This window comes from Pan paniscus, chromosome Y (genome assembly GCF_029289425.2).
Source record: "Pan paniscus chromosome Y, NHGRI_mPanPan1-v2.0_pri, whole genome shotgun sequence".
Classification (NCBI taxonomy): Eukaryota; Metazoa; Chordata; class Mammalia; order Primates; family Hominidae; genus Pan; species Pan paniscus.
The window spans coordinates 30,679,190-30,696,469 of NC_073273.2; the positions used below are offsets into that span (position 1 = coordinate 30,679,190).

The window sequence follows — 17,280 nt, forward strand, 5'->3', positions numbered from 1 at the left end:
GGTCAATATTTGTAGGTTTATTTTATTTCTTCATTTGGGACATGTTTTCGTCCTTTTCTGTATGCCCTGCAATCTTTTGATGAGATTCAGAAATTTATAAAACAACTGTGTAATGTAGTATGTACAAACTTTCTTACTACAAGATAATACAACAATCAGTGAGGCTGTACATCCTGGTGCTTCATTAACAGGGTCCTCAATGTGTCTTCTGTGGGCTTGTGTGTGTATTTTTAAGGTAAAGATATTTTTTCCCATTGTTTTCCAGACACGGTAGTCTTTTGCTTCCGCAGTTGATTGCAGTGTTTGTTTCTCTGAGGCTGTGATAAGCATGGAACTTCTCTTCTCAGCAGTCATAAGTTGTCATTCTCATAACTCTGCCATTTCCTTTAGCATTCCCTGTTGGGGGAGACAGAATCTAGTCATCGGGGTAGCCCAAAAAGCCAAACCTTTGAATATATGTTCCACTGTTCTCATTCTATACTGAGGGAGATACTGAAAGTTGGATGTTTTCTCTTGAGCCCAATTGCTGTTCTGGGAAAGAAGAAGGGATGTGGTGAATATAAGCCAGACCTGGTTGCCTTGTACAGCAAGCTTTTCCAACCCGCCTTGTTTTGTTTTTGTTATGGCTCTGTTTTGTGTTAGGTTTTTAGCAGCCTGCAGCAATGGTTTTCAGGTTCTGTCTCTAGTGATAAGCAGCAAAGGGGAATGAGGAAAGGACCTTACTGGCTCAACCAGAAACAGAAGCTAAGAACTCATGGCTGTAGTCTCCCTTGGATGCCCCATTCTACAGTAAAGGAAATATCTTTGGAATGTAAAAAGAGAGAATAATAGGCATCACCCCAATAGGAAAGAATGAACAAATAACAAAGATGAGAGGTGCAAAGGCCAAGGAGAAAACCTTTAAAATGTGGTGTTGGAAGTTCTGCTTCAAAGAAATTGGTTCTGGAAAATTCTAGATTTACTTCTTTTGCCTCCACAGATGGGAATTTCCTACCCTTGCTTATTATGCTCTTCAATCTTCTAAGGCTTCTCCTGTTCATCCTCTAGCATTCCAGGGCATTCACAGTGACAGCCAAAGTTCTCCTCTTCTTTCTGTTATTCCTGTGAAGGCCTTGTGGTCTAAGTACTTTTCCATTGTTTTTGGGATCTGAGGAAATCTGCACATTTTGTGAGACTTCCATGTTAAGCTGTTTTGTAAAAATCTGTGCCTCATGTCAGAAGTTTGTGAGAGTAAAAGTGCAGGCATTGGGGTTTGGTTCACATATTTCAGAAAGTCCAAGGACAAAGGTTTCTTCTTCATAATTTTCAGTCCTATGATTTCAAATGTGATCCTGCAAAAAAATTGGAAAAAAAAATTATCAGAGCCCAAAGCACCTTAGCACATATGATAAAGTTGAATCTTCTATTTCACTTTATTCTTTTTTTCATCTCTGGTAATGTAGGTCAAAATGTTTTCTTTCCCTTAGTAGAAACTAACTTAGAAATGTGAACTCTCTATGCCAAACGTCTCACCTGTGGAATAGTTTATTGTATCTACTCATCTCAAAGAAATTTTAAAGAACTTGATGCCATAGAAAAACTTGGAAACTTGCCAGGAATAGAACAAATTCTTAATTGTCACATGATTTCTTAATGAGTTATTTTATTAATTAATCTTATATGAAGCTTAGTGGGACTGTGATCTGTACGTTTTCCCTGTCCTGTTTTTGTGTATGTCAAATTAGCCTATAATTTTAGCTTCGGGGGTTTCAGAATAGCATACTTGAATTTATGTGTTATACAGAAAGTGAAGTAGATAGTATGCACATCACATTAAGAAAAGTTTTAGTTTGTGTCTAAGTTCACTGCATAGAAAAACTTATCATTAGTGTTTCCATTTACTTTCCTCAACATCTATCTGAATGATAGTATAATTTATTTCTAATTGCTTATTATATTGTAGTGTTCCACAGCATATTTTACAATATTCATGTTTTTCCCATATGTAAAAATGTAAGGCTTTTCTTTGCTTTTATAAAAATAAATTATTGGCCAGTGCTGTGTCTCATGCTTGTAATCCCAGCACTTTAAGAGGCCGAGATGGGTGGATCACAAGATCAGGAGTTCAACACCAGCCTGGCCAACATGGTGAAATCCCGTTTCTACTAAAACTACAAAAAATATAGCCGGCCAGGTGCGGTGGCTCAAGCCTGTAATCCCAGCACTTTGGGAGGCCGAGACAGGTGGATCACAAGGTCAGAAGATCTAGACCTTCCTGGCTAACATGATGAAACCCCATCTTTACTAAAAATACACAAAAACTTGCCAGGCGTGGTGGTGGGCACCTGTAGTCCCAGCTACTCAGGAGGCTGAGGCAGGAGAATGGCGTGAACCCAGGAGGCGGAGGTTGCAGTGAGCCGAGGTCTCGCCACTACACTCCAGCCTGGGTGACAGAGCGAGACTCCGTCTCAAAAAATTAAATAAATAAATAAATAAATAAATAAATAAATAAATTATAGCCTTTGCATTTGTATAAAAAGAGGAGTAATATATTAAGAATATAATAAAAAGTGTCTCTAATATCATTGAAATCTCTATTAAAATTTTCTTCTAAATGCTCTTTATGGGAGATTATAATGTATTTGTTGTGCAATTTTGTTACTCTAACCATATGCTAATAATTCAAAATCTGATCTTTCTGGGTGCCCAGTTATGGTTGAACATGCTAGTTACCTAGAAACAGTCTTCTTCCGTTGTATGCTTTGTTTATTCAGTATTTCACAGGTTAATGTTTATTTAATTTTATTTTCTAATATTATATATTCTTGTATTTCCTTGTTAGGATAGGCTGCCTTACATCATTTGTGTTTTTAGATTCTGCCTATATATTATAATTTTGCACGACTATATTCAACTGTGTACAGTTTCAAAGAGTGTAGAAAATAAGTCAAATGTGAATCAACCATATGTCTATTGCCAACATAATTCTCTGTTCATCTGCCTGTATAAACTTTACTCATACTTTATTTATGACTTGTGTATTTCTTTTATTAGTTGGTGGTCAATTACTTTTTTAATCCTCTCTGGGTGCGTAGTTGTGGAAATTGTCTTAATTTCCACTTCTATGTATTAATGATTCTATATTACTTTTGTGTGAAGGAAACACTTCTGTGATTTGAAGGTAATTTTTTTGACCTCTGAACTTTTTACTGGCCTCCTGCTCCCCAAAGGGACCTTGCTTCTGCTGGCTCAGCACCTCAAAACGTCGGTGTTACTGGTCTCAGACACCACTTTGCCGTCCATTATCCTGCAGGGGTGTTCTTTTGGATGTTTTTCAGGTATTTGTTGCTGTCCAGAGCATCGCCAAGATTGAAGTTCTCCCCGTCTTCTAGCAGGCGGCAGTAGGTGGCAATCTCAGCCTCCAGCTCGACCTTGATGTTCCACAGGTCCTCGTGCTCTTGGGCCTGGTGCCTCTCTTCCCGGGTTTGGGTCAGCTCTGACTCCAGGTGCAGCAGGATCCTGTTGAGCTCCTCCATCTGCATCTACCTCCCTCAGGCTGTTCTCCAAGGTGGCCTTCAGATATCTCATTGAGTCCAGGTCTATATCCAAGGACTGGACTGTACATCTCAGCTCCCTGAGCATCCTCTCGGCAGCTCCGATCTCAGTGGACTGCATGGTGAATACTGTGGTGCTCTCCTCAGTCTGCCGGCACCAGTACTTGTCCAGCTCCTCTCGGTTGTTCTCAGCCATCTCGTCATATTGGGCCTGGATGCCTGCCATGATCTTGCCAAGGTCCTGAGACTTGGGGACATCTACCTCCATGGTCAACCAAGAGCTGGAAATCAGGTATTATAAACCTTTAACTTCCTCCTCATGATTCTTCATGAGGAGCAGCTCTTCCTTGAGGGCCTCCATCTCTGTCTCCAGCAGAGGCTGAGTGATACTGGTGTTATCAGTAATGTCGCTCTCCACAAACTGGCATATGGCCAGCTCTGTCTCACACTTCAAAGTCATCAGCAGCAAAATGATCATTTTCAGTCTGCAGGATGATGCAGGCACTGTCTGCAGAATTGGCAAAGATTTTTTTATTAGTCTAGTTTTCTGTCCTTATGCCAGTAACAAACGATTTTGATTACTGTAGATTTCTAACATGTCTTGAAATCAGGAATTGTAATGCTTCCAACTTTCTTTATGTGGTCCCCTGAAATTCCGTATACTTTGGGGAGTCACATTCTCTGTTTCTGTCAAAAATAATCTTAAGAATTTCATAGGGATTGTATTAAATCTGTAGCTCACCTTGGGTGTTATAGACACGTTCAAAATACTAAATTTTCTAACTCTTGAACAAAAACATGTTGAAGAGTAAATTGTTTAATTTTCATGTATTTGTGAATTGTATGAATTTTCTTCTGTTATTGATTTCTAGTTTTAATCCATTTTGGTCAGAAATTATAGTCTGTAACCTTCAGTTTTTATTATACTTTAAGTTCTAGGGTACATGTGCGGAACGTACAGGTTTGTTACATAGGTATACATGTGCCATGTTGGTTTGCTGCACCCATCAACTCATCATTTACATTAAGTGTTTCTCCTAATGCTATCCCTTTCCTAGCCCCCCACCTCCAAACAGGCACTAGCATTTGATGTTCCCTGCCCTGTGTTCATGTGTTCTCATTGTTCAACTCCTACCTATGAGTGAAAACATACAGTGTTTGTTTTTCTGTCCTTGTGATAGTTTGCTGAGAAGGATGGTTTCCAGCTTCATCCATGTCCCTGCAAATGACATGAATTCATCCTTTTTTAAGGCTGCGTAGTATTCCATGGTGTATATGTGCCACAGTTTCTTAATCCAGTCTATCACTGATGTACATTTGGGTTGGTTCCAAGACTTTGCTCTTGTGAACAGTGCCACAATAAACATACGTGTGCAAGTGTCTTTATAGTAGCATGATTTATAATCCTTTGGATATATACCCAGTAATGGGATTGCTGGGTCAAATGGTATTTCTGGTTGTAGATACTTGAGGAATTGCCACACTGTCTTCCACAGTGGTTGAACTAATTTACACGCCCACCCACAGTGTAAAAGCATTTTATTTCTCCACATCCTCTCCAGCATCTGTTGTTTTCTGACATTTTAGTGATCCCCATTCTAACTGGTGTAAGATGGTATCTCATTGTGGTTTTCATTTGCATTTCTCTGATGACAGTGACGATGCACAATTTTTCATGTCTGTTGGTTACATAAATGTCTTCTTTTGAGAAGTGTCTGTTCATATTCTTTGCCCACCTTTTAATGGGATTGCTCATTTTTTCTTGTAAATTTGTTTAAGTTCTTTGTAAATTCTGGATGTGAGTCCTTTGTCAGATAGGTAGATTGCAAAAATTTTCTTCTATTCTGTAGGTTGCCTGTTCGCTCTGATGATAGTTTCGTTTGCTGTGTAGAAGCTTTTAAGTTTAATTAGATTTCATTTGTCTATTTTGGCTTTTGTTGCCATTGTTTTTGGTGTTTTAGTCATGAAGTCTTTGCCCATGCCTATGTCCTGAATGGTATTTCCTAGGTTTTCTTTTAGGTTTTTATGGTTTTAGGTCTTTATGGTTTTAGGTCTTACATTTAAGTCTTTAACCCTTCTTGAGTCAATTTTTGTATAGGGTGTAAGGAAGAAATCCAATTTCAGTTTTCTGCATATGGCTCGCCAATTTGTCCAGCAACATTTATTAAATAAGGAATGCTTTCCTCACTGCTCGTTTTTGTCACATTTTTCAAATATCCAAAGGTTGTAGATGTGTGGTGGTATTTCTGAGGCCTCTGTTTTTTTCCATTGGTCTATATATCTGTTTTGGTACCAGTACCATGCTGTTTTGGTTACTGTAGACCTGTAGTATAGATTGAAGTCAGGTAGCATGATACCTCCAGATTTTCTCTTTTGGCTTAGGATTTTCTTGCCTATGCAGGCTGTCTTTTGGTTCCATATGAACTTCAAAGTAGTTTTTTCCAATTCTGTGAAGAAAGTCAGTGGTAGCTTGATGGGGATAGCATTGAATCTATAAGTTATCTTGGGCAGCATGGCCATTTTCATGACATTGATTCTTCCTTTCCAGGAGCATGGAATGTTCTTCCATTTGTTTGTGTCCACTTTTATTTCATCAAGCAGTGGTTTGTAGTTCTCCTTGAAGAGGTCCTTCACATCCCTTGTAAGTTGGATTCCTAGGTATTTTATTCTGTTTGTAGCAATTGTTGAGTGGGAGTTCATTCATGATTTGGCTCTCTGTTTGTCTGTTGTTGGTGTATAGAAATACTTGTGATTTTTGCACATTATTTTGTATCCTGAGACTTTGCTGAAGTTGCTTATCAGCTTAAGGAGATTTTGGGCTGAGACGATGGGGTTTTCTAAATATACAATCATGTCATCTGCAAACAGAGACAATTTGGCTTTCTCCTTTTTCTAATTGAACGTCCTTTATTTCTTTCTCTTTGCTGATGGCCCTGGCCAGAACTTCCAATACTATGTTGAGTGGGAGTGGAGAGAGAGGGCATCGTTTTCTTGTGCTGGTTTTCAAAGGGAATGCTTCCAGGTTTTGCCCATTCTGCATGACATTGGCTGTGGGTTTGTCATAAATAGCTCTTATTATTTTCAGATATGTTCCATCAACACCTAGTTTATTTAGAGTTTTTATCATGAAAGGCTGTTGAGTTTTGTTGAAGGCCTTTTCTGCATCTATTGAGATAGTCATGAGATTTTTGTCTTTGGTTCTGTTTATGTGATGAATTATGTTTATTGATTTGCATATGCTGAACTAGCCTTGCATCCCAGGGATGAAGCTGACTTGATTGTGGTGGACAAGCTTTTTGATGTGCTGCTGGATTTGGTTTGCCAGCATTTTATTGAGGATGTTCGCATCGATGTTCATCAGGGATATTGTTTTTTTGTTGTGCCTCTGCCAGGCTTTTGTATCAGGATGATGCTGGCCTCATAAAATGAGTTAGGGAAGATTCCCTCTTTTTCTATTGATTCGAATAGTTTCAGAAGGGATGGTACCAGCTCCTCTCTGCATCTCTGGTAGAAATCTGTTGGGAATTCGTCTGGTCCTGGACTTTTTTTAGTTGGTAAGCTATTAATTATTGCCTCAATTTCAGAACCTGCTATTGGTCTATTCATAGCAATAGCTAATAATTCTTCCTTATTTAGTCTTGGGGTGGGGGTGTATGTTTCCAGGAATTTATCAATTTCTTCTAGGTTTTCCAGTTTATTTCCGTAGAGGTGTGTATACTATTCTCTGATGGTAGTTTGTATTTCTGCGGGTTTGGTGGTGATATCCCTTTGTCGTTTATTACTGCGTCTATTTGATTCTTCTCTCTTCTCTTCTTTATTAGTCTTACTAGCGGTCTGTCTATTTTGTTAATCTTTTCAAAAAACCAGCTCCTGGGTTGATTGATTTTTTGAAGGGTTTTCTGTAACGTGCAATTTTTTTTTAATTCTGTTAAGAATTTTTTTTTGCCTAATATTTATTTTTAGGACAATGTTTTATGAGCTTTTGACAAGACTGTGAGTTTTGTTGTTGTGTAGAGGGGTCTCTATGCATCTGTTAAATCTAACTGCTTTATAGTATTTTCATGTCCTCTGTTTTCTTTTTAATATTCTATCTGGCTTTATTATTAATTACAGAACTGGTGTATTAAAATATTGTTCTCAGTATATTGCAGTTTTTTGTTTATGTTCTGACAAAATGTTGTTGGTTTATTTTTAAAATCCTCATGTGAGGTGCATATATATGTGTGTGTATACATAATTAGATAAATACAATTATATAAATGTATATAATTGTCCTAGGTTTCCAGTGAATAAACTCTTTTATTAGTTTGTCCTTTGTTTTCTTTGACAGTTTTAACTTACAGTATATTTTATAAACTAAGACAGTCATTTAAAAAGTATTTTGCATAATGTAATTGTGACATTGTCTTCATTTGTTTACGATTTGCATAAAATTGTTTTGATGCATCTTGCCACTTTTAGTCTGTTTTTGTTACTATATAGTATGATGGCTCATATCTGTCATCCAAGCATTTTAGGGGATTGAGGTAGGAGGTTCACTTGAGGCCAGAAGTTTGAGACCAACCTGGGAAACACAGCAATGCCATGTCTCTAAAATAAATAAATCAATAAATAAATTGAGCACCCTGTAGACAGATGTAGTTAGATTTTATTTTATTTTTTATCTCTGTACTCAATTTATGACTTTTGGTTGAGAATTTTAGTTTGTGAGTAGCTACATAATTTCCTGCATTTGAAGGAATTACTTTTGACACTTTGTGGAGTAAAAGTTAAATATTAAATTTGAACTCAATTGAACATGGACTCAAACAATGTTCACCAAGTCCCAGAACAGGTTGTGTGAGCCCCTTGAAGGCTTCATCCGGCTCTGTTTCAGATAAATTTCTATTTCAATTGATTCCTATATGTTAGTTATTGAAAAACAATAGATAATCAAAAAAACAAGTTGACCTTTTTGTGTTCCTTGAGCCCAGTCGTGAAGGGCCCTCCTGACTGGACTTCATGCCAAATAACTCATTACAAAAAGAGCTAGGGTTCCAGACTGCGCCAAAGCTTCATGAGATCTCTCCTCGTCTGTGCACGGATGAGTGGCCAATCTGGAGCCCAGGCTGTTGCTTCACAGTCTGGTAGTGAATCCTCCATAGTTTGGTGAGTGTAAATATATATATTATATATATATATATATATATATATATATACACACACACACACACACTATATATATATAATATATATACACTATATATAATATATATATACACAATATATATAATATATACACTATATATATAATATATACACTATATATATTATATATACACTATATGTATAATATATATACACTATATATTATATATACACTATATATATAATATATATACACTATAAATAATATATATACAGTATATATAATATATATACACTATAGCTATAATATATATACACTATAGCTATAATATATATACACTATATAATATATATTCACTATATATATTATATATACACTATATATAATATATATACACTATATTTAAAATATATATACGCTATATATAATGTATATATACACTATATATATATAATATATATACTTTCCCTTCTCCCCTTCCCATTGCAACTTGCTTATATATTTGCTTATTATATCTGCATTGCCTTTTAAGTGGGATAAAGTTTGTTTACCCTTAAAGCTATTGTGTGTGTGTGTGTTTTTTCTTCTCCCTTTGGGTGTTTCCCGCACAGTACATTTTTGGCGTCATGAACAGGATTCAAAAGCAAAAGCGTGCCATTTTTTTGGCAGCAGAAACCAGACAGGGAGCTCAGGAACTTCCCATGTATTCAGATGGAAACTCCTCCAGTTCTTCCCCTTGGCCTTTGACTGGTCCAAGGGAACTGGCCTTTGTGAAAATTGGGAATCTATATTAGTGCATTTTGAATCATTGGCTGTGCGTGAGGTGCGGCAGGGAATCCCAGTTGGTAATTGGAATGCTGAGGGAATTTCCCAGCATTGATGATGCTTGCTTATGGCTTATGAGTTAAAGTGTCAATATAGGGACTGGTTGCTACAAGAGAAATGTAAGCTGGAAAAGGAAAATTTTAATCTGACTTCCAGACTGGCCCTGGCCCCATGCCAGGCCTATGTCTTGACTGATCAGGCTCAAAGCTACCAGCCTATTGCAGAAAAAGCAGCTGTCCCAGTGGCCCGGTCAGGGTAAAACTGAAGAACTAGTCAGTTTTCAGGGCTTGGAGAGGGTAAAAACCCAAATCCTGTCTCAAGGATGGGAAGTTAACTCTAGTAAAATTCAATGGCCTGCACAAACTGTAAAGTTCTTGGCATCCTATGGAATGCAGGGAAACGGTCCATTTTACCAAAGGCTAAGGCTAAAATACTAGAATTTGCAGCCCTACCACTGAAAAGGAGGTCCAAAATTGTAGTGGCTTGCTTGGATTCTGGAGACATCATATTCCCCACTTGGGTAACATTTTACAACCTCTGCAGGCAGTCACTTGAAAATGCTATGAATTTCACTGGAGACAGAAAGACAGCCTGGCTTTTCAGTAAGCCAGACAAGCGGAGCAACTGGCCCTGGATCTATGGCCCTTATAGGATGGGTCAACAGAACTGCAAGTAACTGTCCTAGATCAACATGCTTATTGGAGCCTTAGGTAGAAACAAGATGGGAAGAAGATACCTTTGGGGTTTTAGACCCAGAAGCTGCCAGAGGCTGGCAAAGCTTATATTCTCTTTGAGAAGCTGTTGTTGGCCTGCTACTGGGCTTCACAGGAAACAGAACACCTTTGTTTCAATCATGATGTTCTTATGAGGCCCCAAATTCCTATTATGACTTGGGTCATGAGCTCCCTCAAAACTCACTGGATAGGGTACACTCAAGAAAGTAAATGGAAATGGTACATAAAAGACCAGGCTAAGCTGGAACCAAAACATGTATCATTTTTACATGAGGATGTGCAAAACTTGCCAGCTCAGCAAACAACTGAGCAAGTCCTGCAGATAGGGAAGGAAACCTTCCTTGCCCAATGGGGCAAATCCTTTAAAGTACTAAGTCCAGAGGATCAGAAACACGCTTGGTTACTGATGGTCCCACCAAATACATTGATGGTACTCGATGCTGGGAGGCTGTGGTTTATAATCCTGTTAAAAACATAAACATTTCTGATGAAGGGAGGGGTGTGAGCAGCCAGCTGGCTGAACTAGAAGCCATCCCCTGAGCTATTTAGGAGGAGGCCAGAGCGATTTGTTGCCTGTATACCGACTGTTAGTCAGCAGAAAATTGTCTTACTACCTAGTTGCCCAAATGACCATGAAATAAATGGTGAATTACAAATAAAGAGGTTTGGAGAAAACAATATTGGAAGATACCTGAATCCTGATGCACACTACCATTATTGCTGTTTTCCATACTGATGCTCATGCATCTCTGCTTTCTCTTGACAGACTAAACAGCAGGCAGATCGACAGGCGAAAATTTCCAGCATAAATGCAAACTTGAATGTGGGTGAATGTATTACAACACGTTCAAGCCTGGCAATGAGACACATTATAATGTATGGTGGTATAACTGATAATGATTACCGGGAAGAGTTATAGTTCACTTTACACAATACCACTCCACATTCTTTTGTTACAAGACCGCAGATGCAGGTTGCTCAATTGTCATTGGTACCTGGTACCTTGTTAACAATTAACCCCTGAGGAAATCTCTGCCTCAACAGAGGCTACGTACAGAACTGGGAAATTCAGATCCACTGGTATAGGTAGCTTAAATCCTGGAGCCAAAATATGGATACAGCCTCCATCAGAACCCGCCCCTAAGGCTGGTGACCTTGTAGCTATGGGAGCAGAAAATAAAGAGGTAGTACAATTTCCTAAAAATGAAAAACAATATCATGTTCCCCTTCATTTTTGTTGTTACAGAGAATAACCTGTCTGCTAGTATTCAGCACCTGGGTCATCTTGTCTGAGGCTGAGAATGAGTTCATCAACTGGGCAGCAACCACTGCAACAGAAGCCAACTGCAGTCAATGCTGGCTATGCATCGAATTGACAGAGGCCACAGGAAATGGACTACCTTGGAGAGTTGTCCTTGCCAATATTTCTGAATGGCTCTGTCACTACCAATGGGGCCAAAACAACAACACTTGCAATCCAACCTGGACTTCTTTGCTACTTTAATAACATCTTAATGCACTATAATTATAGTATAACCATTACTGTCCCCTGGGGGGCCCTCTGGGTATGCAGACACTATGGGTGGCTGTACCTGCCCCCATGTTGGATGGGGAGATTCACTTGGGGGTGCCATTAATTCCGTTCAGCATCTGGGATAATATTCCCCTCCCCAGTAATTTAGATGCTTACGAAGAGAGCTGGTTATGAACGTGCCAGACTCCCTGGTGGTGGAAACTTATCACAATATTCTCCCTTGCCCCTGGTACAATCCTGCTTCAGCAACAAATTAAAATATTAAGTCTACATGTAGAAAAAGCGCCTAAGATAGTAGCACTAGACTTCTGTTGTTATCAGAAGAATTTGCTCAGCTGTGTACTGTTGTGTTGCAAAATCGAATGGCATTAGGTATGCTTACAGCAGCCTAAGGAGGGCTTTGAACCTTGCTGCATACTGAATGTTGTGTGTATATCCCTGACAAGTCTCACAATATTACTCTCCTTGACCAAGACATGCAAGGACAAGTAAAACAGTGAGAATCTAACCGTCAGGACCCCATCATGGACTGGCTGTCAAACCGGCATTGGCGTTGGCCGTGGTGGGTGTGGTTTCTATTAATTGTGCTTTTAATTCTCCTCTGCTTTATCTGTAATCTATACCAGTTGTGCCTTCCCTGTATATCGGTAAAAATATTTTCCTGTGATTCAGTGTCAAATTGAGGCTGAATGAGGAGGAAAAGTTAAATATTAAATTTGAACTCAATGAACACGGACAGAAACAATGGTCACTAAGTCCTGGAACAGGTTGTGTGAACCCCTAGTGGAATTCATCCAGCACTGTTACTGAGAAATAGTTATTGAGAAACAACAGACAATCACAAAGACAAGTTGGCCTTTTCATTTTCCTTGAGTCCAGTCACGAAGGGCCCTTGTGAGTGGGCCTCATGTCGAACAAATCGTTACAAAAAAAGCCAAGGTCCCAGACTGTGCTGAAGCTTAATGAGACCTCTACTTGTCTGTGCAGGGGTGGGTGGCTGGCTCTGGAGCCCAGGCTGATGCTTTCCTATAGGCAAAGCCCAGGGAAGTGAGGAGAGTGACATCAAATAGTTGATGAGTCAAGAGATATGTCACAGACACTCCTGTATGCAGGGTCCAGACAGGAAACTTACATCGTTTTGGTGCTGAGCCCAGCAATATGTTACAATGTCTTCTGAGGGAAGAACCAAGGCAAAAAACTAATGTCCCTTTGGTGTTAAGCCCAGTGATATGTCACAATTTCCACTGCAGGAAGAACCTCGGCAGGAGAGAATAGTTACATCAGCTAGATGGGGCCCCCATTGATATGTCACAATCCCCACTTGAGCAGGAATCAGTCAGCAGAAGAAAGTCACATCACCTGAGTGATGGGTGCAGAGATAAGTCACAGTGTCCACTGTAGGCAGAGCCCAGGCAGGAGAGCTGCATAACCTGGGTGTTGGATCAGGCAATGTGGCTTATTTGGTAGGGCCCTGGCAGAAAAATTACAAAACATGGGTGCAGCACCAAGTATATGTTATAATGTCCCCTGCGAGCAGCACCAAGGCAGGAGAGGAGACTCGCATCACTTGGTTGCTAGGACAAGTAATCTGTTACAATCTTGTTAGTAGGCAGGGTGCACGCACTTTTTCTAGGTGGTGAATGCAGAGAGATGTCACAAGGTCCCCTGTGAACAGGGCTCAGGCAGTAGCCATCAATTCCCTAGGTATTATGCCCAGCAGTATGTCACAATATCTAAAATATGCAGCGCCCAGGCAAAAGAGGAGAGTCACATCATGTGGGTGCTTGTGTCCCATTGGTTTGTCACAATCTCTCTTTTTGACGGGACCCAGGCAGAAGAGGAGGGTCATAGGTGCTGGGTTCAATAATGTCACAATTTTATATATGGGCTGGGCTAGGCAGAAGAGTCAAGTCCCTCAGGAGCTGGGCCGAGATATATTTCACAGTTACACCTCCAGGAAAGTCCAGGGTTGAGACTGACAACCCTTCACATGTCCCATATCTAGGTGTGAGAGCAAACACATTCTGTATGTTGGGTCTAAATATACAAGTCACAGTCTCAATGGTGCGCTGGATCTGTGCATGGCAGCTTCAGTCTTTCCTAAGGACTGTGGCCCCTTAATGGAGTCACAGCCTCACGTGTTTACTGAATGTTAGTTTTAGAGTCGCTAACTCAAACCTGGATCGCATCCACTTATGAGAGTCAATTTTTCATCTTTCAACTGCCTCTCGGTGTGAGATTCGGAACCTCAACAGTGGGCTGTGTTCATGTGAAAAGATGACAGTTTTTACTCTCGGCTCAGAGTAGATATGAGTGTCACAATCTACCTTTGTTCTGGGCCCTGTCAGGACACTCTCTTCACCACATGAAGTCTTTATAGAGTCTGCATGAATATAACAATCCTCTCTGAAACCTTAAGCAGGCACGGACCCCTCCTTGTACCTTTAGCTTTAAGCCCTGGTATGACAGTCAACATCTTTCTAATTGGCAAGTTCCAAGTAAGAGTTCTTAACTGCCTATGAGCTGTGTTTAAAAATAAGTCACCATCCCACCTGTGGCTGGGTGTTCACATATGAAAGTCAGAATCCCCATTGTGGACTGTGTCTGCATGTGTAATTCAGGACCTCAAGAGTGGACTCTCTCCACGTGTGATAGAGACCATCCTGAATATTGGTGGGGTGTGCATCTGAGAAGCATAATCTCACCAGTGTGCTGAGCCCTGTGGTGACAATTTCTCTACCATAGTTTACACAATATGCATGACAGTGGTACTCCTCCATGTGACCTATCACTGGGTCTTGCACACAGGTGATGTGAGTCTCCTCTCCTGCCTTGGAATGCTCACAGGAGGCATTGGGACATACCACTTAACCCTATATTCAGGTTATGTGACTGTCTTTTCTGTGCTCTGTCCATGAGCTCTTGTGACATATTTCTGGGTCCAAAACACAGGTGACATAGCTCTCCTGTCTGAACTCTGCCTACAGAGGGCATGGTGGCATATCTCTGCACCAGTCACTAGATGATGTGACTCTATCTTCTGTCTAGTCTCTGCCTACAGGGTGAATTGTGACTTATCACCAGGCGCAGCATTTAGCTAATGTGACTCTTTGCTTTTTTTCAGGTTCTGCCCAAGGGGGAGATTGTGACATATCGATAGGTAAAACTCCAAAATGATTTTACTCTTTTATCTTGGCTCTGCCCTCAGAAGGCATTGGGATATATTGCTGAACAAGCACCAATGTAATGTGATTGTCCTACCTGAACCGTGCCCACAGAGAGCATAGTGACATATCTCTGAGCCCATGAACTATTTGATATGGCTCTATTCCCTTACCTGGGTTTTGCCCATAGAAAGATTGTGATGTATTTTTTGGTCCAGTGCTTAAATGATGTGATTCTCCTCTCCAGCCTGACACATGCCCACGGAAGTAAGAGTGACATCTCTGGGCCTAGCCCACAGGTGATGTGACTCTTATCCCTTGTTTCTTGTTTCTTGTTTCTGCCCAGGGGAGTCATTGTGATGTATCTCTGAGACTATTATTAGAATGATATGACTCTCCTGTTTTTACTGAGACCTGTCCACAGTGAGGATGATGACATATCACTTAGGCCAGCACATATGTGATGTGACTCTCTTCTCATGCATATGCCCTGCCTCCTGGGGTAATTGTGACATATAACTGGGCCCCTTCCCTAGGTTGTGCAACATATCCCTGTGATAATACTCTTTGTACCATTTAAGGGCTTTATATAATATAAGAGAGAGTGGTATTCCCCTCAGACCTTCATACAAAAGGAAAACTTAGGACCTACCTGTTTTCCAAAGCCTCACTATGAAAAACAATGTTTCTCTTAGTGGCAGGTTTGAGGTATGAGAGTCATTACACCTGTGAGCTGGCCAAGATATATTTTTCAATCTCTCCTCTGGGTAGGGAGGTAGCAGGAGAGTCACATCACCTGGATGCTTGGCCAGAGATTTGTCAATATCTTCCCTGATGGCAGGGACCAGGTAGGAGAGTCACATACCTAAGGCTGGGCCAGGGATATGTAACAATGTTTTCTGAGGTCAGAGGTTAGGAAGGGAGTCCCATCACTTGTGTGCTCACCAGGGATATGTTACAATCCCCTCCTGAAATCAGAGTATATGCAGCAGAGACAAATCACCTGAATATTGAGCTCAGTGATATGTCACTACACTCCCTGTGGGCAAGGCCATAGCAGGAGAGACACATCACGTGATTACCGATTACTGGGCCCAGTGATATGTCAGAATCTTTCCTGTGGGCAAGGTGCAGGCAGAAAGGAGAGTCACATCATCTGGCGTTGGAAGCAGAAATAGGCTACAAGGCTCACTGTGGACAGAGTTTGGGCAGGAGCCTCTAATCTCCTAGGTGTTAAGTTCAGTGATACGTTACAATGCTCCCTGTGGGCAGCATGAAGGCAAGAGAATAGAGCCACATCACCTACGTTCTAGGTCCAATGATATGTCCCAATTTTATTTGTGATCTGGGCTTAAACAGAAGAGTCTAATCACTCAGGTGCTGGACAAAAGTGTATATTTGTCACAATGCCACCTGGAGGAAGGTCCAGATATGGGATTAATCCTGCACATATTCTGGTTTTAGGCACGAGAGTGAACACCTTTTGTATGTTTGATCTAAGTACACAAGTCACTATCTCAATAGTGGACTAAACTTGTGCGTGGCAACCCTATTTTCTCTTGCAGACTTTGTCCCCTAATTGAAATCACAGCTTCCCAGGTGTGCTGACTCATGATCTCAGAGTCATCAACACATCTGTGACTCTCACATATGAGAGTCAATTTTTCAACTTTTGAAACTGCCTTCGGGTGTGGGATTCAGAGCCTCAAAAGCGAACTATGATCATGTGAAAGAACGACAATTTTTAATGTTGGCTGGGTGTGCATCCCAATGTCATTATATTACTGTGTGCTGAGCCCTATTAGGACTATCTGTGTTGCACCTGAGGGCTTTATATGTTATGCATGACAGTCTCAATTCTTTCAGAGATTTTCATGCTGACATGGACCCATGATCATACCTATGGCCCTAAGCCAATATATGAGTCAACACCTTTACAATTGGCGGGGTCCAGATAAGACAATCATCAACTTTCTATGCGCTGGGTTTTTAACGAAGTTCCCATTCCAACTCTGGACAGATGATTACATATGAGAGTCACAGTTCCAACTATAAACTGATTCATGTGTGCAATTCAGGACCTCACCAGTGGGTTCTGTTTATATGTGAGGGTGAAAATCATAATGGTCAGGAGGGTGCAGGGTGTGCATACGAGAAACAAATTTCACCTGTGTGCTGGGCCCTGTGATAAGAATCTCTACCACCTGAGAGCTTTCTGTAATATGTGAGAGAGTGGATGATCCTAGCGTGGAGACCCATGTTTTTTTTTTTTCATTTCCCTAAGTGTAGCTAGGAGAAGCAGTATCTCTCCTATTGGCTAGTTTGACATATGAAAGTCATCATTGCACCTGTGTGTTGTGTT

At 40.4% G+C, this 17,280-nt stretch overlaps 1 pseudogene; it reads right to left on the reverse strand.

The window, feature by feature from the left end:
* Nucleotides 1-3,094: 3,094 nt before the first annotated feature.
* On the reverse strand, nt 3,095-3,968 carry LOC129395694 (keratin, type I cytoskeletal 18-like; annotated as a pseudogene).
* Nucleotides 3,969-17,280: the final 13,312 nt, after the last annotated feature.